This window comes from Carassius gibelio, chromosome A20 (assembly GCF_023724105.1).
Source record: "Carassius gibelio isolate Cgi1373 ecotype wild population from Czech Republic chromosome A20, carGib1.2-hapl.c, whole genome shotgun sequence".
NCBI lineage: Eukaryota > Metazoa > Chordata > Actinopteri > Cypriniformes > Cyprinidae > Carassius > Carassius gibelio.
This window is the reverse complement of record NC_068390.1, coordinates 2,791,002-2,818,130: the sequence shown is the minus strand read 5'-3', so window position 1 is coordinate 2,818,130 and position 27,129 is coordinate 2,791,002. Positions and strand designations below refer to the sequence as shown.

General features: G+C 40.0%; 12 non-coding genes across 12 annotated transcripts; all 12 read right to left on the bottom strand.

Annotated features, from left to right (window-relative positions):
• Window positions 1-117: 117 nt before the first annotated feature.
• Window positions 118-328, bottom strand: LOC127939095 (small nucleolar RNA U3). The gene has a single exon (XR_008148894.1). It is a non-coding gene; the product is annotated as a small nucleolar RNA U3 (small nucleolar RNA).
• Window positions 329-2,272: 1,944 nt separating this feature from the next.
• LOC127939104 (small nucleolar RNA U3) lies at window positions 2,273-2,483 on the bottom strand. The gene has a single exon (XR_008148903.1). It is a non-coding gene; the product is annotated as a small nucleolar RNA U3 (small nucleolar RNA).
• A 1,944-nt stretch (window positions 2,484-4,427) lies between these two features.
• LOC127939109 (small nucleolar RNA U3) lies at window positions 4,428-4,638 on the bottom strand. Its single transcript, XR_008148908.1, has one exon. It is a non-coding gene; the product is annotated as a small nucleolar RNA U3 (small nucleolar RNA).
• Window positions 4,639-6,583: 1,945 nt separating this feature from the next.
• LOC127939101 (small nucleolar RNA U3) lies at window positions 6,584-6,794 on the bottom strand. Its single transcript, XR_008148900.1, has one exon. It is a non-coding gene; the product is annotated as a small nucleolar RNA U3 (small nucleolar RNA).
• A 1,944-nt stretch (window positions 6,795-8,738) lies between these two features.
• On the bottom strand, window positions 8,739-8,949 carry LOC127939100 (small nucleolar RNA U3). The gene has a single exon (XR_008148899.1). It is a non-coding gene; the product is annotated as a small nucleolar RNA U3 (small nucleolar RNA).
• Window positions 8,950-10,893: 1,944 nt separating this feature from the next.
• Window positions 10,894-11,104, bottom strand: LOC127939112 (small nucleolar RNA U3). Its single transcript, XR_008148911.1, has one exon. It is a non-coding gene; the product is annotated as a small nucleolar RNA U3 (small nucleolar RNA).
• Window positions 11,105-13,048: 1,944 nt separating this feature from the next.
• On the bottom strand, window positions 13,049-13,259 carry LOC127939099 (small nucleolar RNA U3). Its single transcript, XR_008148898.1, has one exon. It is a non-coding gene; the product is annotated as a small nucleolar RNA U3 (small nucleolar RNA).
• A 1,942-nt stretch (window positions 13,260-15,201) lies between these two features.
• LOC127939116 (small nucleolar RNA U3) lies at window positions 15,202-15,412 on the bottom strand. The gene has a single exon (XR_008148915.1). It is a non-coding gene; the product is annotated as a small nucleolar RNA U3 (small nucleolar RNA).
• Window positions 15,413-17,336: 1,924 nt separating this feature from the next.
• LOC127939115 (small nucleolar RNA U3) lies at window positions 17,337-17,547 on the bottom strand. The gene has a single exon (XR_008148914.1). It is a non-coding gene; the product is annotated as a small nucleolar RNA U3 (small nucleolar RNA).
• Window positions 17,548-19,490: 1,943 nt separating this feature from the next.
• Window positions 19,491-19,701, bottom strand: LOC127939114 (small nucleolar RNA U3). Its single transcript, XR_008148913.1, has one exon. It is a non-coding gene; the product is annotated as a small nucleolar RNA U3 (small nucleolar RNA).
• Window positions 19,702-21,625: 1,924 nt separating this feature from the next.
• On the bottom strand, window positions 21,626-21,836 carry LOC127939113 (small nucleolar RNA U3). The gene has a single exon (XR_008148912.1). It is a non-coding gene; the product is annotated as a small nucleolar RNA U3 (small nucleolar RNA).
• Window positions 21,837-23,780: 1,944 nt separating this feature from the next.
• LOC127939096 (small nucleolar RNA U3) lies at window positions 23,781-23,991 on the bottom strand. The gene has a single exon (XR_008148895.1). It is a non-coding gene; the product is annotated as a small nucleolar RNA U3 (small nucleolar RNA).
• Window positions 23,992-27,129: the final 3,138 nt, after the last annotated feature.

The window sequence follows — 27,129 nt, the reverse complement described above, 5'->3', positions numbered from 1 at the left end:
TTTCAAACAGAACACTCTACTACGTCTTCCCATAAAAGCTAAATCTGACTTATTCAACATGGACTCCATAGAAAATACACCTCTTTCAAAAATCCTCCAAAACCACATCACATCAAAACCACTCAGATCATACTCCTTTCTTCAATATTGCCAAGAGCAATACGAACGCTCATCGGTGATAGAACTTGTGATCAAAGTCACAGTTCCATCCTCAATTCACTCTCAGAAAGGAGCATCACAGCTCATCATCGTGGGTTGGGAAACAAACACTTTCGAAACACATTTCAAAGTAAAAAACTATAGAAATGATCCCTGAAAATATAGTCTTAACTTCATATCTCAACTCAAACGGAATTCCATTCTGAAGCACCGCCTCCTCTCTGATGGTTTGCGTAGTTGATTTCTATAAACACATGAACCAGTGTCCATATGGGTTTTACCTGATCTCGGATAAATTGACTAATTTTGTCCGCGTTTCAATGACATATTTGAACTTTCAAAAAGGTGTTGTAATTAATAGTCTCTTAATGGCCTCATGAATCAAGCTCTGTATAGATTAGAAATATATATTATACAGACACTTGATAATTAATGGTATTGTACGATTTGTTAATTGCATTCAATAGATTACACTTTTAACAAAACATTCACCACTGGTTTGCAAAAGGTGTTTTAAGAAAAGTTTGAGCTGATTTCTTGTTGCAATTAAACCACTCTGACCAGCACACTTCAACAGAGTGTGGCCCTTTGGAGGTCTGCGAAACAGCGAACCCTTTTACCAGGCAATTGGTTAAGTCAAGTCACCTCATTGTATATAGCGCTTTTAACAGTACAGATTTGGTCAAAGCAGCTTCTCAGTATCCAAATAGGAAAATAGTGTGTCAATGAAAAAGGACAACAGTAGACATTCAGTTTTCAGTTTAAAGGCAGTTCATCATTGAATTACACGATGTCTTCGTTCAGCTCAGTTCGGTTTAAATAGTATCTGTGAAATCAAGTCGATGATATCGCTGGAAATAAGTTTCCCCAGCTAAGCGAGTGAGAGGCGGCAGCGGCAAGGAACCAAAACTCCATCGGTGACAGAATGGAAACCAAGCTGTGGGAGAAACCAGGCTCAGTCGGTGGGCCAGTTCTTCTCTGGCCAGACGACCCAGGAGGTTGATCCATGCTGCAACAAAGTTAGATTGTCATCTGGTTCCGTAGTCTTGTCCCAATGGCCATCTAGGAGACAAGGTCTTCACTGGGGATCTGTCTCTGGGGCTCATCTAGTTTTCCTGGTCCCCCCTGAAATTCAGAACTGGAGAGGTCGTCTCTAGGTGCTGATCCACAATCTGAGCTGGATACGTACTGGATCTGGTGGCTACGGTAACCTGGGAATAAGAAAGAAACAGACTAATATTAGCGTAGATGCCATTCTTCTTATGATGTAACAAGTACATTGTGTGTTATTGGAAGTGTTCCCAGTTCCGGTCTACCTATCTACTGCAGCCTAACAGTCATTTAACGGATTTGTCTGACAGAAATGTGTATGTTATGTGTAAGCCATCTTAAAGAGATGGTTCCTTGATCTAGATTTAAAATGACAGAGTGTGCCTGCCTCCTGAACAGTGTTAGATTATTCCAGAGTTTGGGCGCTAAATAGGAAAAGGGTCTGCCTCCCTCGGTTGATTTTGATATTCTAGGTATTATCAAATAGCCAGAGTTTTGAGAGTGCAGCGGACGTGGAGGACTATAATACAATAAGAGTTTGCTCATGTACTGAGGTGCTAAACCATTCAGAGCTTTATAAGTACTAATTAGTAGGCTTTTAAAATCTATACACTGTTTTAATAGGGAGCCAGTGTTGTGTTGACAGAACCGGGCTGATATGGTCATAAATCCTGGTTCTAGTGAGAACTCTTGCTGCTGCATTTTGGACCAACTGGACTTTGTTATTAAGCATGTAGAACAACCACACAACAAAACATAAAAATAATCCAACTTTGAGGTCATGAACTCATAATTACCATTTCTGCATTTGACATTGAGAACATAGTCAGCAAATTCAAAATTGCGGAAAAAAGTTTGTTCTCTCGTCACCACTTTCATAATGTAAGTTGGCCGACCCCAAGTGGAAGAACAACACCGTTCATGATTTGTTTTGTTAAATTTGATGTTTCAAACAGAACACTCTACTACGTCTTCCCATAAAAGCTAAATCTGACTTATTCAACATGGACTCCATAGAAAATACACCTCTTTCAAAAATCCTCCAAAACCACATCACATCAAAACCACTCAGATCATACTCCTTTCTTCAATATTGCCAAGAGCAATACGAACGCTCATCGGTGATAGAACTTGTGATCAAAGTCACAGTTCCATCCTCAATTCACTCTCAGAAAAGAGCATCACAGCTCATCATCGTGGGTTGGGAAACAAACACTTTCGAAACACATTTCAAAGTAAAAAACTATAGAAATGATCCCTGAAAATATAGTCTTAACTTCATATCTCAACTCAAACGGAATTCCATTCTGAAGCACCGCCTCCTCTCTGATGGTTTGCGTAGTTGATTTCTATAAACACATGAACCAGTGTCCATATGGGTTTTACCTGATCTCGGATAAATTGACTAATTTTGTCCGCGTTTCAATGACATATTTGAACTTTCAAAAAGGTGTTGTAATTAATAGTCTCTTAATGGCCTCATGAATCAAGCTCTGTATAGATTAGAAATATATATTATACAGACACTTGATAATTAATGGTATTGTACGATTTGTTAATTGCATTCAATAGATTACACTTTTAACAAAACATTCACCACTGGTTTGCAAAAGGTGTTTTAAGAAAAGTTTGAGCTGATTTCTTGTTGCAATTAAACCACTCTGACCAGCACACTTCAACAGAGTGTGGCCCTTTGGAGGTCTGCGAAACAGCGAACAGTTTTACCAGGCAATTGGTTCAGTCAAGTCACCTCATTGTATATAGCGCTTTTAACAGTACAGATTTGGTCAAAGCAGCTTCTCAGTATCCAAATAGGAAAATAGTGTGTCAATGAAAAAGGACAACAGTAGACATTCAGTTTTCAGTTTAAAGGCAGTTCATCATTGAATTACACGATGTCTTCGTTCAGCTCAGTTCGGTTTAAATAGTATCTGTGAAATCAAGTCGATGATATCGCTGGAAATAAGTTTCCCCAGCTAAGCGAGTGAGAGGCGGCAGCGGCAAGGAACCAAAACTCCATCGGTGACAGAATGGAAACCAAGCTGTGGGAGAAACCAGGCTCAGTCGGTGGGCCAGTTCTTCTCTGGCCAGACGACCCAGGAGGTTGATCCATGCTGCAACAAAGTTAGATTGTCATCTGGTTCCGTAGTCTTGTCCCAATGGCCATCTAGGAGACAAGGTCTTCACTGGGGATCTGTCTCTGGGGCTCATCTAGTTTTCCTGGTCCCCCCTGAAATTCAGAACTGGAGAGGTCGTCTCTAGGTGCTGATCCACAATCTGAGCTGGATACGTACTGGATCTGGTGGCTACGGTAACCTGGGAATAAGAAAGAAACAGACTAATATTAGCGTAGATGCCATTCTTCTTATGATGTAACAAGTACATTGTGTGTTATTGGAAGTGTTCCCAGTTCCGGTCTACCTATTTACTGCAGCCTAACAGTCATTTAACGGATTTGTCTGACAGAAATGTGTATGTTATGTGTAAGCCATCTTAAAGAGATAGTTCCTTGATCTAGATTTTAAATGACAGAGTGTGCCTGCCTCCTGAACAGTGTTAGATTATTCCAGAGTTTGGGTGCTAAATTGGAAAAGGGTCTGCCTCCCTCGGTTGATTTTGATATTCTAGGTATTATCAAATAGCCAGAGTTTTGAGAGTGCAGCGGACGTGGAGGACTATAATACAATAAGAGTTTGCTCATGTACTGAGGTGCTAAACCATTCAGAGCTTTATAAGTACTAATTAGTAGGCTTTTAAAATCTATACACTGTTTTAATAGGGAGCCAGTGTTGTGTTGTCAGAACCGGGCTGATATGGTCATAAATCCTGGTTCTAGTGAGAACTCTTGCTGCTGCATTTTGGACCAACTGGACTTTGTTATTAAGCATGTAGAACAACCACACAACAAAACATAACAATAATCCAACTTTGAGGTCATGAACTCATAATTACCATTTCTGCATTTGACATTGAGAACATAGTCAGCAAATTCAAAATTGCGGAAAAAAGTTTGTTCTCTCGTCACCACTTTCATAATGTAAGTTGGCCGACCCCAAGTGGAAGAACAACACCGTTCATGATTTGTTTTGTTAAATTTGATGTTTCAAACAGAACACTCTACTACGTCTTCCCATAAAAGCTAAATCTGACTTATTCAACATGGACTCCATAGAAAATACACCTCTTTCAAAAATCCTCCAAAACCACATCACATCAAAACCACTCAGATCATACTCCTTTCTTCAATATTGCCAAGAGCAATACGAACGCTCATCGGTGACAGAACTTGTGATCAAAGTCACAGTTCCATCCTCAATTCACTCTCAGAAAGGAGCATCACAGCTCATCATCATGGGTTGGGAAACAAACACTTTCGAAACACATTTCAAAGTAAAAAACTATAGAAATGATCCCTGAAAATATAGTCTTAACTTCATATCTCAACTCAAACGGAATTCCATTCTGAAGCACCGCCTCCTCTCTGATGGTTTGCGTAGTTGATTTCTATAAACACATGAACCAGTGTCCATATGGGTTTTACCTGATCTCAGATAAATTGACTAATTTTGTCCGCGTTTCAATGACATATTTGAACTTTCAAAAAGGTGTTGTAATTAATAGTCTCTTAATGGCCTCATGAATCAAGCTCTGTATAGATTAGAAATATATATTATACAGACACTTGATAATTAATGGTATTGTACGATTTGTTAATTGCATTCAATAGATTACACTTTTAACAAAACATTCACCACTGGTTTGCAAAAGGTGTTTTAAGAAAAGTTTGAGCTGATTTCTTGTTGCAATTAAACCACTCTGACCAGCACACTTCAACAGAGTGTGGCCCTTTGGAGGTCTGCGAAACAGCGAACAGTTTTACCAGGCAATTGGTTCAGTCAAGTCACCTCATTGTATATAGCGCTTTTAACAGTACAGATTTGGTCAAAGCAGCTTCTCAGTATCCAAATAGGAAAATAGTGTGTCAATGAAAAAGGACAACAGTAGACATTCAGTTTTCAGTTTAAAGGCAGTTCATCATTGAATTACACGATGTCTTCGTTCAGCTCAGTTCGGTTTAAATAGTATCTGTGAAATCAAGTCGATGATATCGCTGGAAATAAGTTTCCCCAGTTAAGCGAGTGAGAGGCGGCAGCGGCAAGGAACCAAAACTCCATCGGTGACAGAATGGAAACCAAGCTGTGGGAGAAACCAGGCTCAGTCGGTGGGCCAGTTCTTCTCTGGCCAGACGACCCAGGAGGTTGATCCATGCTGCAACAAAGTTAGATTGTCATCTGGTTCCGTAGTCTTGTCCCAATGGCCATCTAGGAGACAAGGTCTTCACTGGGGATCTGTCTCTGGGGCTCATCTAGTTTTCCTGGTCCCCCCTGAAATTCAGAACTGGAGAGGTCGTCTCTAGGTGCTGATCCACAATCTGAGCTGGATACGTACTGGATCTGGTGGCTACGGTAACCTGGGAATAAGAAAGAAACAGACTAATATTAGCGTAGATGCCATTCTTCTTATGATGTAACAAGTACATTGTGTGTTATTGGAAGTGATCCCAGTTCCGGTCTACCTATTTACGGCAGCCTTACAGTCATTTAACGGATTTGTCTGACAGAAATGTGTATGTTATGTGTAAGCCATCTAAAAAGAGATGGTTCCTTGATCTAGATTTAAAATGACAGAGTGTGCCTGCCTCCTGAACAGTGTTAGATTATTCCAGAGTTTGGGCGCTAAATAGGAAAAGGGTCTGCCTCCCTCGGTTGATTTTGATATTCTAGGTATTATCAAATAGCCAGAGTTTTGAGAGTGCAGCGGACGTGGAGGACTATAATACAATAAGAGTTTGCTCATGTACTGAGGTGCTAAACCATTCAGAGCTTTATAAGTACTAATTAGTAGGCTTTTAAAATCTATACACTGTTTTAATAGGGAGCCAGTGTTGTGTTGACAGAACCGGGCTGATATGGTCATAAATCCTGGTTCTAGTGAGAACTCTTGCTGCTGCATTTTGGACCAACTGGACTTTGTTATTAAGCATGTAGAACAACCACACAACAAAACATAACAATAATCCAACTTTGAGGTCATGAACTCATAATTACCATTTCTGCATTTGACATTGAGAACATAGTCAGCAAATTCAAAATTGCGGAAAAAAGTTTGTTCTCTCGTCACCACTTTCATAATGTAAGTTGGCCGACCCCAAGTGGAAGAACAACACCGTTCATGATTTGTTTTGTTAAATTTGATGTTTCAAACAGAACACTCTACTACGTCTTCCCAAAAAAGCTAAATCTGACTTATTCAACATGGACTCCATAGAAAATACACCTCTTTCAAAAATCCTCCAAAACCACATCACATCAAAACCACTCAGATCATACTCCTTTCTTCAATATTGCCAAGAGCAATACGAACGCTCATCGGTGACAGAACTTGTGATCAAAGTCACAGTTCCATCCTCAATTCACTCTCAGAAAGGAGCATCACAGCTCATCATCGTGGGTTGGGAAACAAACACTTTCGAAACACATTTCAAAGTAAAAAACTATAGAAATGATCCCTGAAAATATAGTCTTAACTTCATATCTCAACTCAAACGGAATTCCATTCTGAAGCACCGCCTCCTCTCTGATGGTTTGCGTAGTTGATTTCTATAAACACATGAACCAGTGTCCATATGGGTTTTACCTGATCTCGAATAAATTGACTAATTTTGTCCGCGTTTCAATGACATATTTGAACTTTCAAAAAGGTGTTGTAATTAATAGTCTCTTAATGGCCTCATGAATCAAGCTCTGTATAGATTAGAAATATATATTATACAGACACTTGATAATTAATGGTATTGTACGATTTGTTAATTGCATTCAATAGATTACACTTTTAACAAAACATTCACCACTGGTTTGCAAAAGGTGTTTTAAGAAAAGTTTGAGCTGATTTCTTGTTGCAATTAAACCACTCTGACCAGCACACTTCAACAGAGTGTGGCCCTTTGGAGGTCTGCGAAACAGCGAACCCTTTTACCAGGCAATTGGTTCAGTCAAGTCACCTCATTGTATATAGCGCTTTTAACAGTACAGATTTGGTCAAAGCAGCTTCTCAGTATCCAAATAGGAAAATAGTGTGTCAATGAAAAAGGACAACAGTAGACATTCAGTTTTCAGTTTAAAGGCAGTTCATTATTGAATTACACGATGTCTTCGTTCAGCTCAGTTCGGTTTAAATAGTATCTGTGAAATCAAGTCGATGATATCGCTGGAAATAAGTTTCCCCAGCTAAGCGAGTGAGAGGCGGCAGCGGCAAGGAACCAAAACTCCATCGGTGACAGAATGGAGACCAAGCTGTGGGAGAAACCAGGCTCAGTCAGTGGGCCAGTTCTTCTCTGGCCAGACGACCCAGGAGGTTGATCCATGCTGCAACAAAGTTAGATTGTCATCTGGTTCCGTAGTCTTGTCCCAATGGCCATCTAGGAGACAAGGTCTTCACTGGGGATCTGTCTCTGGGGCTCATCTAGTTTTCCTGGTCCCCCCTGAAATTCAGAACTGGAGAGGTCGTCTCTAGGTGCTGATCCACAATCTGAGCTGGATACGTACTGGATCTGGTGGCTACGGTAACCTGGGAATAAGAAAGAAACAGACTAATATTAGGGTAGATGCCATTCTTCTTATGATGTAACAAGTACATTGTGTGTTATTGGAAGTGTTCCCAGTTCCGGTCTACCTATTTACTGCAGCCTAACAGTCATTTAACGGATTTGTCTGACAGAAATGTGTATGTTATGTGTAAGCCATCTTAAAGAGATGGTTCCTTGATCTAGATTTAAAATGACAGAGTGTGCCTGCCTCCTGAACAGTGTTAGATTATTCCAGAGTTTGGGCGCTAAATTGGAAAAGGGTCTGCCTCCCTCGGTTGATTTTGATATTCTAGGTATTATCAAATAGCCATAGTTTTGAGAGTGCAGCGGACGTGGAGGACTATAATACAATAAGAGTTTGCTCATGTACTGAGGTGCTAAACCATTCAGAGCTTTATAAGTACTAATTAGTAGGCTTTTAAAATCTATACACTGTTTTAATAGGGAGCCAGTGTTGTATTGACAGAACCGGGCTGATATGGTCATAAATCCTGGTTCTAGTGAGAACTCTTGCTGCTGCATTTTGGACCAACTGGACTTTGTTATTAAGCATGTAGAACAACCACACAACAAAACATAACAATAATCCAACTTTGAGGTCATGAACTCATAATTACCATTTCTGCATTTGACATTGAGAACATAGTCAGCAAATTCAAAATTGCGGAAAAAAGTTTGTTCTCTCGTCACCACTTTCATAATGTTAGTTGGCCGACCCCAAGTGGAAGAACAACACCGTTCATGATTTGTTTTGTTAAATTTGATGTTTCAAACAGAACACTCTACTACGTATTCCCAAAAAAGCTAAATCTGACTTATTCAACATGGACTCCATAGAAAATACACCTCTTTCAAAAATCCTCCAAAACCACATCACATCAAAACCACTCAGATCATACTCCTTTCTTCAATATTGCCAAGGGCAATACGAACGCTCATCGGTGACAGAACTTGTGATCAAAGTCACAGTTCCATCCTCAATTCACTCTCAGAAAGGAGCATCACAGCTCATCATCGTGGGTTGGGAAACAAACACTTTCGAAACACATTTCAAAGTAAAAAACTATAGAAATGATCCCTGAAAATATAGTCTTAACTTCATTTCTCAACTCAAACGGAATTCCATTCTGAAGCACCGCCTCCTCTCTGATGGTTTGCGTAGTTGATTTCTATAAACACATGAACCAGTGTCCATATGGGTTTTACCTGATCTCGGATAAATTGACTAATTTTGTCCGCGTTTCAATGACATATTTGAACTTTCAAAAAGGTGTTGTAATTAATAGTCTCTTAATGGCCTCATGAATCAAGCTCTGTATAGATTAGAAATATATATTATACAGACACTTGATAATTAATGGTATTGTACGATTTGTTAATTGCATTCAATAGATTACACTTTTAACAAAACATTCACCACTGGTTTGCAAAAGGTGTTTTAAGAAAAGTTTGAGCTGATTTCTTGTTGCAATTAAACCACTCTGACCAGCACACTTCAACAGAGTGTGGCCCTTTGGAGCTCTGCGAAACAGCGAACCCTTTTACCAGGCAATTGGTTCAGTCAAGTCACCTCATTGTATATAGCGCTTTTAACAGTACAGATTTGGTCAAAGCAGCTTCTCAGTATCCAAATAGGAAAATAGTGTGTCAATGAAAAAGGACAACAGTAGACATTCAGTTTTCAGTTTAAAGGCAGTTCATCATTGAATTACATGATGTCTTCGTTCAGCTCAGTTCAGTTTAAATAGTATCTGTGAAATCAAGTCGATGATATCGCTGGAAATAAGTTTCCCCAGCTAAGCGAGTGAGAGGCGGCAGCGGCAAGGAACCAAAACTCCATCGGTGACAGAATGGAGTCCAAGCTGTGGGAGAAACCAGGCTCAGTCGGTGGGCCAGTTCTTCTCTGGCCAGACGACCCAGGAGGTTGATCCATGCTGCAACAAAGTTAGATTGTCATCTGGTTCCGTAGTCTTGTCCCAATGGCCATCTAGGAGACAAGGTCTTCACTGGGGATCTGTCTCTGGGGCTCATCTAGTTTTCCTGGTCCCCCCTGAAATTCAGAACTGGAGAGGTCGTCTCTAGGTGCTGATCCACAATCTGAGCTGGATACGTACTGGATCTGGTGGCTACGGTAACCTGGGAATAAGAAAGAAACAGACTAATAGTAGCGTAGATGCCATTCTTCTTATGATGTAACAAGTACATTGTGTGTTATTGGAAGTGTTCCCAGTTCCGGTCTACCTATTTACTGCAGCCTAACAGTCATTTAACGGATTTGTCTGACAGAAATGTGTATGTTATGTGTAAGCCATCTTAAAGAGATGGTTCCTTGATCTAGATTTAAAATGACAGAGTGTGCCTGCCTCCTGAACAGTGCTTGATTATTCCAGAGTTTGGGCGCTAAATAGGAAAAGGGTCTGCCTCCCTCGGTTGATTTTGATATTCTAGGTATTATCAAATAGCCAGAGTTTTGAGAGTGCAGCGGACGTGGAGGACTATAATACAATAAGAGTTTGCTCATGTACTGAGGTGCTAAACCATTCAGAGCTTTATAAGTACTAATTAGTAGGCTTTTAAAATCTATACACTGTTTTAATAGGGAGCCAGTGTTGTGTTGACAGAACCGGGCTGATATGGTCATAAATCCTGGTTCTAGTGAGAACTCTTGCTGCTGCATTTTGGACCAACTGGACTTTGTTATTAAGCATGTAGAACAACCACACAACAAAACATAACAATAATCCAACTTTGAGGTCATGAACTCATAATTACCATTTCTGCATTTGACATTGAGAACATAGTCAGCAAATTCAAAATTGCGGAAAAAAGTTTGTTCTCTCGTCACCACTTTCATAATGTAAGTTGGCCGACCCCAAGTGGAAGAACAACACCGTTCATGATTTGTTTTGTTAAATTTGATGTTTCAAACAGAACACTCTACTACGTCTTCCCAAAAAAGCTAAATCTGACTTATTCAACATGGACTCCATAGAAAATACGCCTCTTTCAAAAATCCTCCAAAACCACATCACATCAAAACCACTCAGATCATACTCCTTTCTTCAATATTGCCAAGAGCAATACGAACGCTCATCGGTGACAGAACTTGTGATCAAAGTCACAGTTCCATCCTCAATTCACTCTCAGAAAGGAGCATCACAGCTCATCATCGTGGGTTGGGAAACAAACACTTTCGAAACACATTTCAAAATAAAAAACTATAGAAATGATCCCTTAAAATATAGTCTTAACTTCATATCTCAACTCAAACGGAATTCCATTCTGAAGCACCGCCTCCTCTCTGATGGTTTGCGTAGTTGATTTCTATAAACACATGAACCAGTGTCCATATGGGTTTTACCTGATCTCGGATAAATTGACTAATTTTGTCCGCGTTTCAATGACATATTTGAACTTTCAAAAAGGTGTTGTAATTAATAGTCTCTTAATGGCCTCATGAATCAAGCTCTGTATAGATTAGAAATATATATTATACAGACACTTGATAATTAATGGTATTGTACGATTTGTTAATTGCATTCAATAGATTACACTTTTAACAAAACATTCACCACTGGTTTGCAAAAGGTGTTTTAAGAAAAGTTTGAGCTGATTTCTTGTTGCAATTAAACCACTCTGACCAGCACACTTCAACAGAGTGTGGCCCTTTGGAGGTCTGCGAAACAGCGAACCCTTTTACCAGGCAATTGGTTCAGTCAAGTCACCTCATTGTATATAGCGCTTTTAAAAGTACCGATTTGGTCAAAGCAGCTTCTCAGTATCCAAATAGGAAAATAGTGTGTCAATGAAAAAGGACAACAGTAGACATTCAGTTTTCAGTTTAAAGGCAGTTCATCATTGAATTACACGATGTCTTCGTTCAGCTCAGTTCGGTTTAAATAGTATCTGTGAAATCAAGTCGATGATATCGCTGGAAATAAGTTTCCCCAGCTAAGCGAGTGAGAGGCGGCAGCGGCAAGGAACCAAAACTCCATCGGTGACAGAATGGAGACCAAGCTGTGGGAGAAACCAGGCTCAGTCAGTGGGCCAGTTCTTCTCTGGCCAGACGACCCAGGAGGTTGATCCATGCTGCAACAAAGTTAGATTGTCATCTGGTTCCGTAGTCTTGTCCCAATGGCCATCTAGGAGACAAGGTCTTCACTGGGGATCTGTCTCTGGGGCTCATCTAGTTTTCCTGGTCCCCCCTGAAATTCAGAACTGGAGAGGTCGTCTCTAGGTGCTGATCCACAATCTGAGCTGGATACGTACTGGATCTGGTGGCTACGGTAACCTGGGAATAAGAAAGAAACAGACTAATATTAGGGTAGATGCCATTCTTCTTATGATGTAACAAGTACATTGTGTGTTATTGGAAGTGTTCCCAGTTCCGGTCTACCTATTTACTGCAGCCTAACAGTCATTTAACGGATTTGTCTGACAGAAATGTGTATGTTATGTGTAAGCCATCTTAAAGAGATGGTTCCTTGATCTAGATTTAAAATGACAGAGTGTGCCTGCCTCCTGAACAGTGTTAGATTATTCCAGAGTTTGGGCGCTAAATTGGAAAAGGGTCTGCCTCCCTCGGTTGATTTTGATATTCTAGGTATTATCAAATAGCCATAGTTTTGAGAGTGCAGCGGACGTGGAGGACTATAATACAATAAGAGTTTGCTCATGTACTGAGGTGCTAAACCATTCAGAGCTTTATAAGTACTAATTAGTAGGCTTTTAAAATCTATACACTGTTTTAATAGGGAGCCAGTGTTGTATTGACAGAACCGGGCTGATATGGTCATAAATCCTGGTTCTAGTGAGAACTCTTGCTGCTGCATTTTGGACCAACTGGACTTTGTTATTAAGCATGTAGAACAACCACACAACAAAACATAACAATAATCCAACTTTGAGGTCATGAACTCATAATTACCATTTCTGCATTTGACATTGAGAACATAGTCAGCAAATTCAAAATTGCGGAAAAAAGTTTGTTCTCTCGTCACCACTTTCATAATGTTAGTTGGCCGACCCCAAGTGGAAGAACAACACCGTTCATGATTTGTTTTGTTAAATTTGATGTTTCAAACAGAACACTCTACTACGTATTCCCAAAAAAGCTAAATCTGACTTATTCAACATGGACTCCATAGAAAATACACCTCTTTCAAAAATCCTCCAAAACCACATCACATCAAAACCACTCAGATCATACTCCTTTCTTCAATATTGCCAAGGGCAATACGAACGCTCATCGGTGACAGAACTTGTGATCAAAGTCACAGTTCCATCCTCAATTCACTCTCAGAAAGGAGCATCACAGCTCATCATCGTGGGTTGGGAAACAAACACTTTCGAAACACATTTCAAAGTAAAAAACTATAGAAATGATCCCTGAAAATATAGTCTTAACTTCATTTCTCAACTCAAACGGAATTCCATTCTGAAGCACCGCCTCCTCTCTGATGTTTGCGTAGTTGATTTCTATAAACACATGAACCAGTGTCCATATGGGTTTTACCTGATCTCGGATAAATTGACTAATTTTGTCCGCGTTTCAATGACATATTTGAACTTTCAAAAAGGTGTTGTAATTAATAGTCTCTTAATGGCCTCATGAATCAAGCTCTGTATAGATTAGAAATATATATTATACAGACACTTGATAATTAATGGTATTGTACGATTTGTTAATTGCATTCAATAGATTACACTTTTAACAAAACATTCACCACTGGTTTGCAAAAGGTGTTTTAAGAAAAGTTTGAGCTGATTTCTTGTTGCAATTAAACCAATCTGACCAGCACACTTCAACAGAGTGTGGCCCTTTGGAGCTCTGCGAAACAGCGAACCCTTTTACCAGGCAATTGGTTCAGTCAAGTCACCTCATTGTATATAGCGCTTTTAACAGTACAGATTTGGTCAAAGCAGCTTCTCAGTATCCAAATAGGAAAATAGTGTGTCAATGAAAAAGGACAACAGTAGACATTCAGTTTTCAGTTTAAAGGCAGTTCATCATTGAATTACATGATGTCTTCGTTCAGCTCAGTTCAGTTTAAATAGTATCTGTGAAATCAAGTCGATGATATCGCTGGAAATAAGTTTCCCCAGCTAAGCGAGTGAGAGGCGGCAGCGGCAAGGAACCAAAACTCCATCGGTGACAGAATGGAGTCCAAGCTGTGGGAGAAACCAGGCTCAGTCGGTGGGCCAGTTCTTCTCTGGCCAGACGACCCAGGAGGTTGATCCATGCTGCAACAAAGTTAGATTGTCATCTGGTTCCGTAGTCTTGTCCCAATGGCCATCTAGGAGACAAGGTCTTCACTGGGGATCTGTCTCTGGGGCTCATCTAGTTTTCCTGGTCCCCCCTGAAATTCAGAACTGGAGAGGTCGTCTCTAGGTGCTGATCCACAATCTGAGCTGGATACGTACTGGATCTGGTGGCTACGGTAACCTGGGAATAAGAAAGAAACAGACTAATAGTAGCGTAGATGCCATTCTTCTTATGATGTAACAAGTACATTGTGTGTTATTGGAAGTGTTCCCAGTTCCGGTCTACCTATTTACTGCAGCCTAACAGTCATTTAACGGATTTGTCTGACAGAAATGTGTATGTTATGTGTAAGCCATCTTAAAGAGATGGTTCCTTGATCTAGATTTAAAATGACAGAGTGTGCCTGCCTCCTGAACAGTGCTTGATTATTCCAGAGTTTGGGCGCTAAATAGGAAAAGGGTCTGCCTCCCTCGGTTGATTTTGATATTCTAGGTATTATCAAATAGCCAGAGTTTTGAGAGTGCAGCGGACGTGGAGGACTATAATACAATAAGAGTTTGCTCATGTACTGAGGTGCTAAACCATTCAGAGCTTTATAAGTACTAATTAGTAGGCTTTTAAAATCTATACACTGTTTTAATAGGGAGCCAGTGTTGTGTTGACAGAACCGGGCTGATATGGTCATAAATCCTGGTTCTAGTGAGAACTCTTGCTGCTGCATTTTGGACCAACTGGACTTTGTTATAAGCATGTAGAACAACCACACAACAAAACATAACAATAATCCAACTTTGAGGTCATGAACTCATAATTACCATTTCTGCATTTGACATTGAGAACATAGTCAGCAAATTCAAAATTGCGGAAAAAAGTTTGTTCTCTCGTCACCACTTTCATAATGTAAGTTGGCCGACCCCAAGTGGAAGAACAACACCGTTCATGATTTGTTTTGTTAAATTTGATGTTTCAAACAGAACACTCTACTACGTCTTCCCAAAAAAGCTAAATCTGACTTATTCAACATGGACTCCATAGAAAATACACCTCTTTCAAAAATCCTCCAAAACCACATCACATCAAAACCACTCAGATCATACTCCTTTCTTCAATATTGCCAAGAGCAATACGAACGCTCATCGGTGACAGAACTTGTGATCAAAGTCACAGTTCCATCCTCAATTCACTCTCAGAAAGGAGCATCACAGCTCATCATCATGGGTTGGGAAACAAACACTTTCGAAACACATTTCAAAGTAAAAAACTATAGAAATGATCCCTTAAAATATAGTCTTAACTTCATATCTCAACTCAAACGGAATTCCATTCTGAAGCACCGCCTCCTCTCTGATGGTTTGCGTAGTTGATTTCTATAAACACATGAACCAGTGTCCATATGGGTTTTACCTGATCTCGGATAAATTGACTAATTTTGTCCGCGTTTCAATGACATATTTGAACTTTCAAAAAGGTGTTGTAATTAATAGTCTCTTAATGGCCTCATGAATCAAGCTCTGTATAGATTAGAAATATATATTATACAGACACTTGATAATTAATGGTATTGTACGATTTGTTAATTGCATTCAATAGATTACACTTTTAACAAAACATTCACCACTGGTTTGCAAAAGGTGTTTTAAGAAAAGTTTGAGCTGATTTCTTGTTGCAATTAAACCACTCTGACCAGCACACTTCAACAGAGTGTGGCCCTTTGGAGGTCTGCGAAACAGCGAACCCTTTTACCAGGCAATTGGTTCAGTCAAGTCACCTCATTGTATATAGCGTTTTTAACAGTACCGATTTGGTCAAAGCAGCTTCTCAGTATCCAAATAGGAAAATAGTGTGTCAATGAAAAAGGACAACAGTAGACATTCAGTTTTCAGTTTAAAGGCAGTTCATCATTGAATTACACGATGTCTTCGTTCAGCTCAGTTCGGTTTAAATAGTATCTGTGAAATCAATAAGTTTCCCCAGCTAAGCGAGTGAGAGGCGGCAGCGGCAAGGAGCCAAAACTCCATCGGTGACAGAATGGAAACCAAGCTGTGGGAGAAACCAGGCTCAGTCGGTGGGCCAGTTCTTCTCTGGCCAGACGACCCAGGAGGTTGATCCATGCTGCAACAAAGTTAGATTGTCATCTGGTTCCGTAGTCTTGTCCCAATGGCCATCTAGGAGACAAGGTCTTCACTGGGGCTCTGTCTCTGGGGCTCATCTAGTTTTCCTGGTCCCCCCTGAAATTCAGAACTGGAGAGGTCGTCTCTAGGTGCTGATCCACAATCTGAGCTGGATACGTACTGGATCTGGTGGCTACGGTAACCTGGGAATAAGAAAGAAACAGACTAATATTAGCGTAGATGCCATTCTTCTTATGATGTAACAAGTACATTGTGTGTTATTGGAAGTGTTCCCAGTTCCGGTCTACCTATTTACTGCAGCCTAACAGTCATTTAACGGATTTGTCTGACAGAAATGTGTATCTTATGTGTAAGCCATCTTAAAGAGATGGTTCCTTGATCTAGATTTAAAATGACAGAGTGTGCCTGCCTCCTGAACAGTGTTAGATTATTCCAGAGTTTGGGCGCTAAATAGGAAAAGGGTCTGCCTCCCTCGGTTGATTTTGATATTCTAGGTATTATCAAATAGCCAGAGTTTTGAGAGTGCAGCGGACGTGGAGGACTATAATACAATAAGAGTTTGCTCATGTACTGAGGTGCTAAACCATTCAGAGCTTTATAAGTACTAATTAGTAGGCTTTTAAAATCTATACACTGTTTTAATAGGGAGCCAGTGTTGTGTTGACAGAACCGGGCTGATATGGTCATAAATCCTGGTTCTAGTGAGAACTCTTGCTGCTGCATTTTGGACCAACTGGACTTTGTTATTAAGCATGTAGAACAACCACACAACAAAACATAACAATAATCCAACTTTGAGGTCATGAACTCATAATTACCATTTCTGCATTTGACATTGAGAACATAGTCAGCAAATTCAAAATTGCGGAAAAAAGTTTGTTCTCTCGTCACCACTTTCATAATGTAAGTTGGCCGACCCCAAGTGGAAGAACAACACCGTTCATGATTTGTTTTGTTAAATTTGATGTTTCAAACAGAACACTCTACTACGTCTTCCCAAAAAAGCTAAATCTGACTTATTCAACATGGACTCCATAGAAAATACACCTCTTTCAAAAATCCTCCAAAACCACATCACATCAAAACCACTCAGATCATACTCCTTTCTTCAATATTGCCAAGAGCAATACGAACGCTCATCGGTGACAGAACTTGTGATCAAAGTCACAGTTCCATCCTCAATTCACTCTCAGAAAGGAGCATCACAGCTCATCATCATGGGTTGGGAAACAAACACTTTCGAAACACATTTCAAAGTAAAAAACTATAGAAATGATCCCTTAAAATATAGTCTTAACTTCATATCTCAACTCAAACGGAATTCCATTCTGAAGCACCGCCTCCTCTCTGATGGTTTGCGTAGTTGATTTCTATAAACACATGAACCAGTGTCCATATGGGTTTTACCTGATCTCGGATAAATTGACTAATTTTGTCCGCGTTTCAATGACATATTTGAACTTTCAAAAAGGTGTTGTAATTAATAGTCTCTTAATGGCCTCATGAATCAAGCTCTGTATAGATTAGAAATATATATTATACAGACACTTGATAATTAATGGTATTGTACGATTTGTTAATTGCATTCAATAGATTACACTTTTAACAAAACATTCACCACTGGTTTGCAAAAGGTGTTTTAAGAAAAGTTTGAGCTGATTTCTTGTTGCAATTAAACCACTCTGACCAGCACACTTCAACAGAGTGTGGCCCTTTGGAGGTCTGCGAAACAGCGAACCCTTTTACCAGGCAATTGGTTCAGTCAAGTCACCTCATTGTATATAGCGCTTTTAACAGTACCGATTTGGTCAAAGCAGCTTCTCAGTATCCAAATAGGAAAATAGTGTGTCAATGAAAAAGGACAACAGTAGACATTCAGTTTTCAGTTTAAAGGCAGTTCATCATTGAATTACACGATGTCTTCGTTCAGCTCAGTTCGGTTTAAATAGTATCTGTGAAATCAAGTCGATGATATCGCTGGAAATAAGTTTCCCCAGCTAAGCGAGTGAGAGGCGGCAGCGGCAAGGAACCAAAACTCCATCGGTGACAGAATGGAGACCAAGCTGTGGGAGAAACCAGGCTCAGTCAGTGGGCCAGTTCTTCTCTGGCCAGACGACCCAGGAGGTTGATCCATGCTGCAACAAAGTTAGATTGTCATCTGGTTCCGTAGTCTTGTCCCAATGGCCATCTAGGAGACAAGGTCTTCACTGGGGATCTGTCTCTGGGGCTCATCTAGTTTTCCTGGTCCCCCCTGAAATTCAGAACTGGAGAGGTCGTCTCTAGGTGCTGATCCACAATCTGAGCTGGATACGTACTGGATCTGGTGGCTACGGTAACCTGGGAATAAGAAAGAAACAGACTAATATTAGGGTAGATGCCATTCTTCTTATGATGTAACAAGTACATTGTGTGTTATTGGAAGTGTTCCCAGTTCCGGTCTACCTATTTACTGCAGCCTAACAGTCATTTAACGGATTTGTCTGACAGAAATGTGTATGTTATGTGTAAGCCATCTTAAAGAGATGGTTCCTTGATCTAGATTTAAAATGACAGAGTGTGCCTGCCTCCTGAACAGTGCTTGATTATTCCAGAGTTTGGGCGCTAAATAGGAAAAGGGTCTGCCTCCCTCGGTTGATTTTGATATTCTAGGTATTATCAAATAGCCAGAGTTTTGAGAGTGCAGCGGACGTGGAGGACTATAATACAATAAGAGTTTGCTCATGTACTGAGGTGCTAAACCATTCAGAGCTTTATAAGTACTAATTAGTAGGCTTTTAAAATCTATACACTGTTTTAATAGGGAGCCAGTGTTGTGTTGACAGAACCGGGCTGATATGGTCATAAATCCTGGTTCTAGTGAGAACTCTTGCTGCTGCATTTTGGACCAACTGGACTTTGTTATAAGCATGTAGAACAACCACACAACAAAACATAACAATAATCCAACTTTGAGGTCATGAACTCATAATTACCATTTCTGCATTTGACATTGAGAACATAGTCAGCAAATTCAAAATTGCGGAAAAAAGTTTGTTCTCTCGTCACCACTTTCATAATGTAAGTTGGCCGACCCCAAGTGGAAGAACAACACCGTTCATGATTTGTTTTGTTAAATTTGATGTTTCAAACAGAACACTCTACTACGTCTTCCCAAAAAAGCTAAATCTGACTTATTCAACATGGACTCCATAGAAAATACACCTCTTTCAAAAATCCTCCAAAACCACATCACATCAAAACCACTCAGATCATACTCCTTTCTTCAATATTGCCAAGAGCAATACGAACGCTCATCGGTGACAGAACTTGTGATCAAAGTCACAGTTCCATCCTCAATTCACTCTCAGAAAGGAGCATCACAGCTCATCATCATGGGTTGGGAAACAAACACTTTCGAAACACATTTCAAAGTAAAAAACTATAGAAATGATCCCTTAAAATATAGTCTTAACTTCATATCTCAACTCAAACGGAATTCCATTCTGAAGCACCGCCTCCTCTCTGATGGTTTGCGTAGTTGATTTCTATAAACACATGAACCAGTGTCCATATGGGTTTTACCTGATCTCGGATAAATTGACTAATTTTGTCCGCGTTTCAATGACATATTTGAACTTTCAAAAAGGTGTTGTAATTAATAGTCTCTTAATGGCCTCATGAATCAAGCTCTGTATAGATTAGAAATATATATTATACAGACACTTGATAATTAATGGTATTGTACGATTTGTTAATTGCATTCAATAGATTACACTTTTAACAAAACATTCACCACTGGTTTGCAAAAGGTGTTTTAAGAAAAGTTTGAGCTGATTTCTTGTTGCAATTAAACCACTCTGACCAGCACACTTCAACAGAGTGTGGCCCTTTGGAGGTCTGCGAAACAGCGAACCCTTTTACCAGGCAATTGGTTCAGTCAAGTCACCTCATTGTATATAGCGTTTTTAACAGTACCGATTTGGTCAAAGCAGCTTCTCAGTATCCAAATAGGAAAATAGTGTGTCAATGAAAAAGGACAACAGTAGACATTCAGTTTTCAGTTTAAAGGCAGTTCATCATTGAATTACACGATGTCTTCGTTCAGCTCAGTTCGGTTTAAATAGTATCTGTGAAATCAATAAGTTTCCCCAGCTAAGCGAGTGAGAGGCGGCAGCGGCAAGGAGCCAAAACTCCATCGGTGACAGAATGGAAACCAAGCTGTGGGAGAAACCAGGCTCAGTCGGTGGGCCAGTTCTTCTCTGGCCAGACGACCCAGGAGGTTGATCCATGCTGCAACAAAGTTAGATTGTCATCTGGTTCCGTAGTCTTGTCCCAATGGCCATCTAGGAGACAAGGTCTTCACTGGGGCTCTGTCTCTGGGGCTCATCTAGTTTTCCTGGTCCCCCCTGAAATTCAGAACTGGAGAGGTCGTCTCTAGGTGCTGATCCACAATCTGAGCTGGATACGTACTGGATCTGGTGGCTACGGTAACCTGGGAATAAGAAAGAAACAGACTAATATTAGCGTAGATGCCATTCTTCTTATGATGTAACAAGTACATTGTGTGTTATTGGAAGTGTTCCCAGTTCCGGTCTACCTATTTACTGCAGCCTAACAGTCATTTAACGGATTTGTCTGACAGAAATGTGTATCTTATGTGTAAGCCATCTTAAAGAGATGGTTCCTTGATCTAGATTTAAAATGACAGAGTGTGCCTGCCTCCTGAACAGTGTTAGATTATTCCAGAGTTTGGGCGCTAAATAGGAAAAGGGTCTGCCTCCCTCGGTTGATTTTGATATTCTAGGTATTATCAAATAGCCAGAGTTTTGAGAGTGCAGCGGACGTGGAGGACTATAATACAATAAGAGTTTGCTCATGTACTGAGGTGCTAAACCATTCAGAGCTTTATAAGTACTAATTAGTAGGCTTTTAAAATCTATACACTGTTTTAATAGGGAGCCAGTGTTGTGTTGACAGAACCGGGCTGATATGGTCATAAATCCTGGTTCTAGTGAGAACTCTTGCTGCTGCATTTTGGACCAACTGGACTTTGTTATTAAGCATGTAGAACAACCACACAACAAAACATAACAATAATCCAACTTTGAGGTCATGAACTCATAATTACCATTTCTGCATTTGACATTGAGAACATAGTCAGCAAATTCAAAATTGCGGAAAAAAGTTTGTTCTCTCGTCACCACTTTCATAATGTAAGTTGGCCGACCCCAAGTGGAAGAACAACACCGTTCATGATTTGTTTTGTTAAATTTGATGTTTCAAACAGAACACTCTACTACGTCTTCCCAAAAAAGCTAAATCTGACTTATTCAACATGGACTCCATAGAAAATACACCTCTTTCAAAAATCCTCCAAAACCACATCACATCAAAACCACTCAGATCATACTCCTTTCTTCAATATTGCCAAGAGCAATACGAACGCTCATCGGTGACAGAACTTGTGATCAAAGTCACAGTTCCATCCTCAATTCACTCTCAGAAAGGAGCATCACAGCTCATCATCATGGGTTGGGAAACAAACACTTTCGAAACACATTTCAAAGTAAAAAACTATAGAAATGATCCCTTAAAATATAGTCTTAACTTCATATCTCAACTCAAACGGAATTCCATTCTGAAGCACCGCCTCCTCTCTGATGGTTTGCGTAGTTGATTTCTATAAACACATGAACCAGTGTCCATATGGGTTTTACCTGATCTCGGATAAATTGACTAATTTTGTCCGCGTTTCAATGACATATTTGAACTTTCAAAAAGGTGTTGTAATTAATAGTCTCTTAATGGCCTCATGAATCAAGCTCTGTATAGATTAGAAATATATATTATACAGACACTTGATAATTAATGGTATTGTACGATTTGTTAATTGCATTCAATAGATTACACTTTTAACAAAACATTCACCACTGGTTTGCAAAAGGTGTTTTAAGAAAAGTTTGAGCTGATTTCTTGTTGCAATTAAACCACTCTGACCAGCACACTTCAACAGAGTGTGGCCCTTTGGAGGTCTGCGAAACAGCGAACCCTTTTACCAGGCAATTGGTTCAGTCAAGTCACCTCATTGTATATAGCGCTTTTAACAGTACCGATTTGGTCAAAGCAGCTTCTCAGTATCCAAATAGGAAAATAGTGTGTCAATGAAAAAGGACAACAGTAGACATTCAGTTTTCAGTTTAAAGGCAGTTCATCATTGAATTACACGATGTCTTCGTTCAGCTCAGTTCGGTTTAAATAGTATCTGTGAAATCAAGTCGATGATATCGCTGGAAATAAGTTTCCCCAGCTAAGCGAGTGAGAGGCGGCAGCGGCAAGGAACCAAAACTCCATCGGTGACAGAATGGAGACCAAGCTGTGGGAGAAACCAGGCTCAGTCAGTGGGCCAGTTCTTCTCTGGCCAGACGACCCAGGAGGTTGATCCATGCTGCAACAAAGTTAGATTGTCATCTGGTTCCGTAGTCTTGTCCCAATGGCCATCTAGGAGACAAGGTCTTCACTGGGGATCTGTCTCTGGGGCTCATCTAGTTTTCCTGGTCCCCCCTGAAATTCAGAACTGGAGAGGTCGTCTCTAGGTGCTGATCCACAATCTGAGCTGGATACGTACTGGATCTGGTGGCTACGGTAACCTGGGAATAAGAAAGAAACAGACTAATATTAGGGTAGATGCCATTCTTCTTATGATGTAACAAGTACATTGTGTGTTATTGGAAGTGTTCCCAGTTCCGGTCTACCTATTTACTGCAGCCTAACAGTCATTTAACGGATTTGTCTGACAGAAATGTGTATGTTATGTGTAAGCCATCTTAAAGAGATGGTTCCTTGATCTAGATTTAAAATGACAGAGTGTGCCTGCCTCCTGAACAGTGTTAGATTATTCCAGAGTTTGGGCGCTAAATTGGAAAAGGGTCTGCCTCCCTCGGTTGATTTTGATATTCTAGGTATTATCAAATAGCCATAGTTTTGAGAGTGCAGCGGACGTGGAGGACTATAATACAATAAGAGTTTGCTCATGTACTGAGGTGCTAAACCATTCAGAGCTTTATAAGTACTAATTAGTAGGCTTTTAAAATCTATACACTGTTTTAATAGGGAGCCAGTGTTGTATTGACAGAACCGGGCTGATATGGTCATAAATCCTGGTTCTAGTGAGAACTCTTGCTGCTGCATTTTGGACCAACTGGACTTTGTTATTAAGCATGTAGAACAACCACACAACAAAACATAACAATAATCCAACTTTGAGGTCATGAACTCATAATTACCATTTCTGCATTTGACATTGAGAACATAGTCAGCAAATTCAAAATTGCGGAAAAAAGTTTGTTCTCTCGTCACCACTTTCATAATGTTAGTTGGCCGACCCCAAGTGGAAGAACAACACCGTTCATGATTTGTTTTGTTAAATTTGATTTTTCAAACAGAACACTCTACTACGTATTCCCAAAAAAGCTAAATCTGACTTATTCAATATGGACTCCATAGAAAATACACCTCTTTCAAAAATCCTCCAAAACCACATCACATCAAAACCACTCAGATCATACTCCTTTCTTCAATATTGCCAAGGGCAATACGAACGCTCATCGGTGACAGAACTTGTGATCAAAGTCACAGTTCCATCCTCAATTCACTCTCAGAAAGGAGCATCACAGCTCATCATCGTGGGTTGGGAAACAAACACTTTCGAAACACATTTCCAAGTAAAAAACTATAGAAATGATCCCTGAAAATATAGTCTTAACTTCATATCTCAACTCAAACGGAATTCCATTCTGAAGCACCGCCTCCTCTCTGATGGTTTGCGTAGTTGATTTCTATAAACACATGAACCAGTGTCCATATGGGTTTTACCTGATCTCGGATAAATTGACTAATTTTGTCCGCGTTTCAATGACATATTTGAACTTTCAAAAAGGTGTTGTAATTAATAGTCTCTTAATGGCCTCATGAATCAAGCTCTGTATAGATTAGAAATATATATTATACAGGCACTTGATAATTAATGGTATTGTACGATTTGTTAATTGCATTCAATAGATTACACTTTTAACAAAACATTCACCACTGGTTTGCAAAAGGTGTTTTAAGAAAAGTTTGAGCTGATTTCTTATTGCAATTAAACCACTCTGACCAGCACACTTCAACAGAGTGTGGCCCTTTGGAGCTCTGCGAAACAGTGAACCCTTTTACCAGGCAATTGGTTCAGTCAAGTCACCTCATTGTATATAGCGCTTTTAACAGTACAGATTTGGTCAAAGCAGCTTCTCAGTATCCAAATAGGAAAATAGTGTGTCAATGAAAAAGGACAACAGTAGACATTCAGTTTTCAGTTTAAAGGCAGTTCATCATTGAATTACATGATGTCTTCGTTCAGCTCAGTTCGGTTTAAATAGTATCTGTGAAATCAAGTCGATGATATCGCTGGAAATAAGTTTCCCCAGCTAAGCGAGTGAGAGGCGGCAGCGGCAAGGAGCCAAAACTCCATCGGTGACAGAATGGAAACCAAGCTGTGGGAGAAACCAGGCTCAGTCGGTGGGCCAGTTCTTCTCTGGCCAGACGACCCAGGAGGTTGATCCATGCTGCAACAAAGTTAGATTGTCATCTGGTTCCGTAGTCTTGTCCCAATGGCCATCTAGGAGACAAGGTCTTCACTGGGGCTCTGTCTCTGGGGCTCATCTAGTTTTCCTGGTCCCCCCTGAAATTCAGAACTGGAGAGGTCGTCTCTAGGTGCTGATCCACAATCTGAGCTGGATACGTACTGGATCTGGTGGCTACGGTAACCTGGGAATAAGAAAGAAACAGACTAATATTAGCGTAGATGCCATTCTTCTTATGATGTAACAAGTACATTGTGTGTTATTGGAAGTGTTCCCAGTTCCAGTCTACCTATTTACTGCAGCCTAACAGTCATTTAACGGATTTGTCTGACAGAAATGTGTATCTTATGTGTAAGCCATCTTAAAGAGATGGTTCCTTGATCTAGATTTAAAATGACAGAGTGTGCCTGCCTCCTGAACAGTGTTAGATTATTCCAGAGTTTGGGCGCTAAATAGGAAAAGGGTCTGCCTCCCTCGGTTGATTTTGATATTCTAGGTATTATCAAATAGCCAGAGTTTTGAGAGTGCAGCGGACGTGGAGGACTATAATACAATAAGAGTTTGCTCATGTACTGAGGTGCTAAACCATTCAGAGCTTTATAAGTACTAATTAGTAGGCTTTTAAAATCTATACACTGTTTTAATAGGGAGCCAGTGTTGTGTTGACAGAACCGGGCTGATATGGTCATAAATCCTGGTTCTAGTGAGAACTCTTGCTGCTGCATTTTGGACCAACTGGACTTTGTTATTAAGCATGTAGAACAACCACACAACAAAACATAACAATAATCCAACTTTGAGGTCATGAACTCATAATTACCATTTCTGCATTTGACATTGAGAACATAGTCAGCAAATTCAAAATTGCTGTAAGGGAAACAGGTCAATTTAGCTCAAAGGGAATCATTTAAGATTTTAAAGGGAATTTGAACAGAATCACTGTTTCACGGCTGTTCACGGAGCCTGCGGTTCAGTGAACGAGCCGTTTAACATCAAATCTGCGCTGGATACTAATATCCAAACTATAGTGAAAACACTATCAATTAGCACAGTAACAAGATCGGCAGCTTAAGACATTAACTTGTAAGCACAAAACACAAGATACTTCTCTTTTCAATATGAATAAGGCTTTATTAGATAAATCTAAGACATATAAACTAATCTAACACATAAACGCACGCACACACACATTCACACAAGTTGCAGGAAGATCGAAAGTTAGGGAAAGATGAGTTTAAGAGAATGGAAATATGGAATCCCAAGTTTACAGCAATACGTTAAATTGCATAGACATGAACAACCATCAATCACGTAATTAGCCCTTGCATTGAATTCCTCAATGTGACTAAAATTATATTAGATACACCAGCACAACAAATATCTGGGGATACGTTGCCTTAGTTTCCTGTGAAAGGGACTCCCGTTGAAAGGGGTATCCCGGTGTCGCTGATTGGCTGGAAGTTCAGTTGGCTGAAGTGACGTCTTGGGGAGCCCGTGCTTGGGCGTTGGCTGAAGCTGGAGTTGTGTGGCTGGTCGGAGTTCAAACGCGCAGACGAGGTCGACGTTACAAAACTTAACTCAGAACACGAAACTCTCAAACGGAAAAGAAAAGAAATAAAGTTTGACGAGACTAGGTTGTGTTCCTTCTCATTGTGGCATAAGTAGCAGCAGGCAGGCACGCTGGAACCGCGCTCGAAGAACCATGATGACTAACCACATGGCTAGATGCTACAAGCTAAAGCTAGGTAGCAAAGCTACAAGCTAAGAGCAGGCATGACTGATAGCACAAGCAATGCTAGACTAAAACTAAAAGCCGACTAAAAGCCGACATGGCTAATAGCAGCAGGCAGACTAAAAGCAAGGCATGACTAAAAGCGAAATTACATCGTGTCCAAAGTATTTAAAACTTCCTGTTGGCCACCCCTCAAATGTTGCCTTGACCAATCAGATATGTTCTTGAGTCTTGGGTATCATAAATCATTTGTTTATCTTACCAAGCATGTGGTTCTTGCCTCACAGGGTCTAATTTTGGACATGATTCCTATAACATGATTATGATATATTTTACAAATAAATGATTGTCAGGGCAATATCAAGCAAGAAAATTCAATCACACACATATCAAACACGACTATGTACCCTTCAGCTATACCATAGTCATTTAAAGAAAAAAAAACACGATAAGTGATTATAACATGATAGTCAAATGTGTGGGTTACACGTAAATGAATATGGAGTTAAGCAATAGAATGATTCATTCATAAGTCTTTTTTGAGTTCA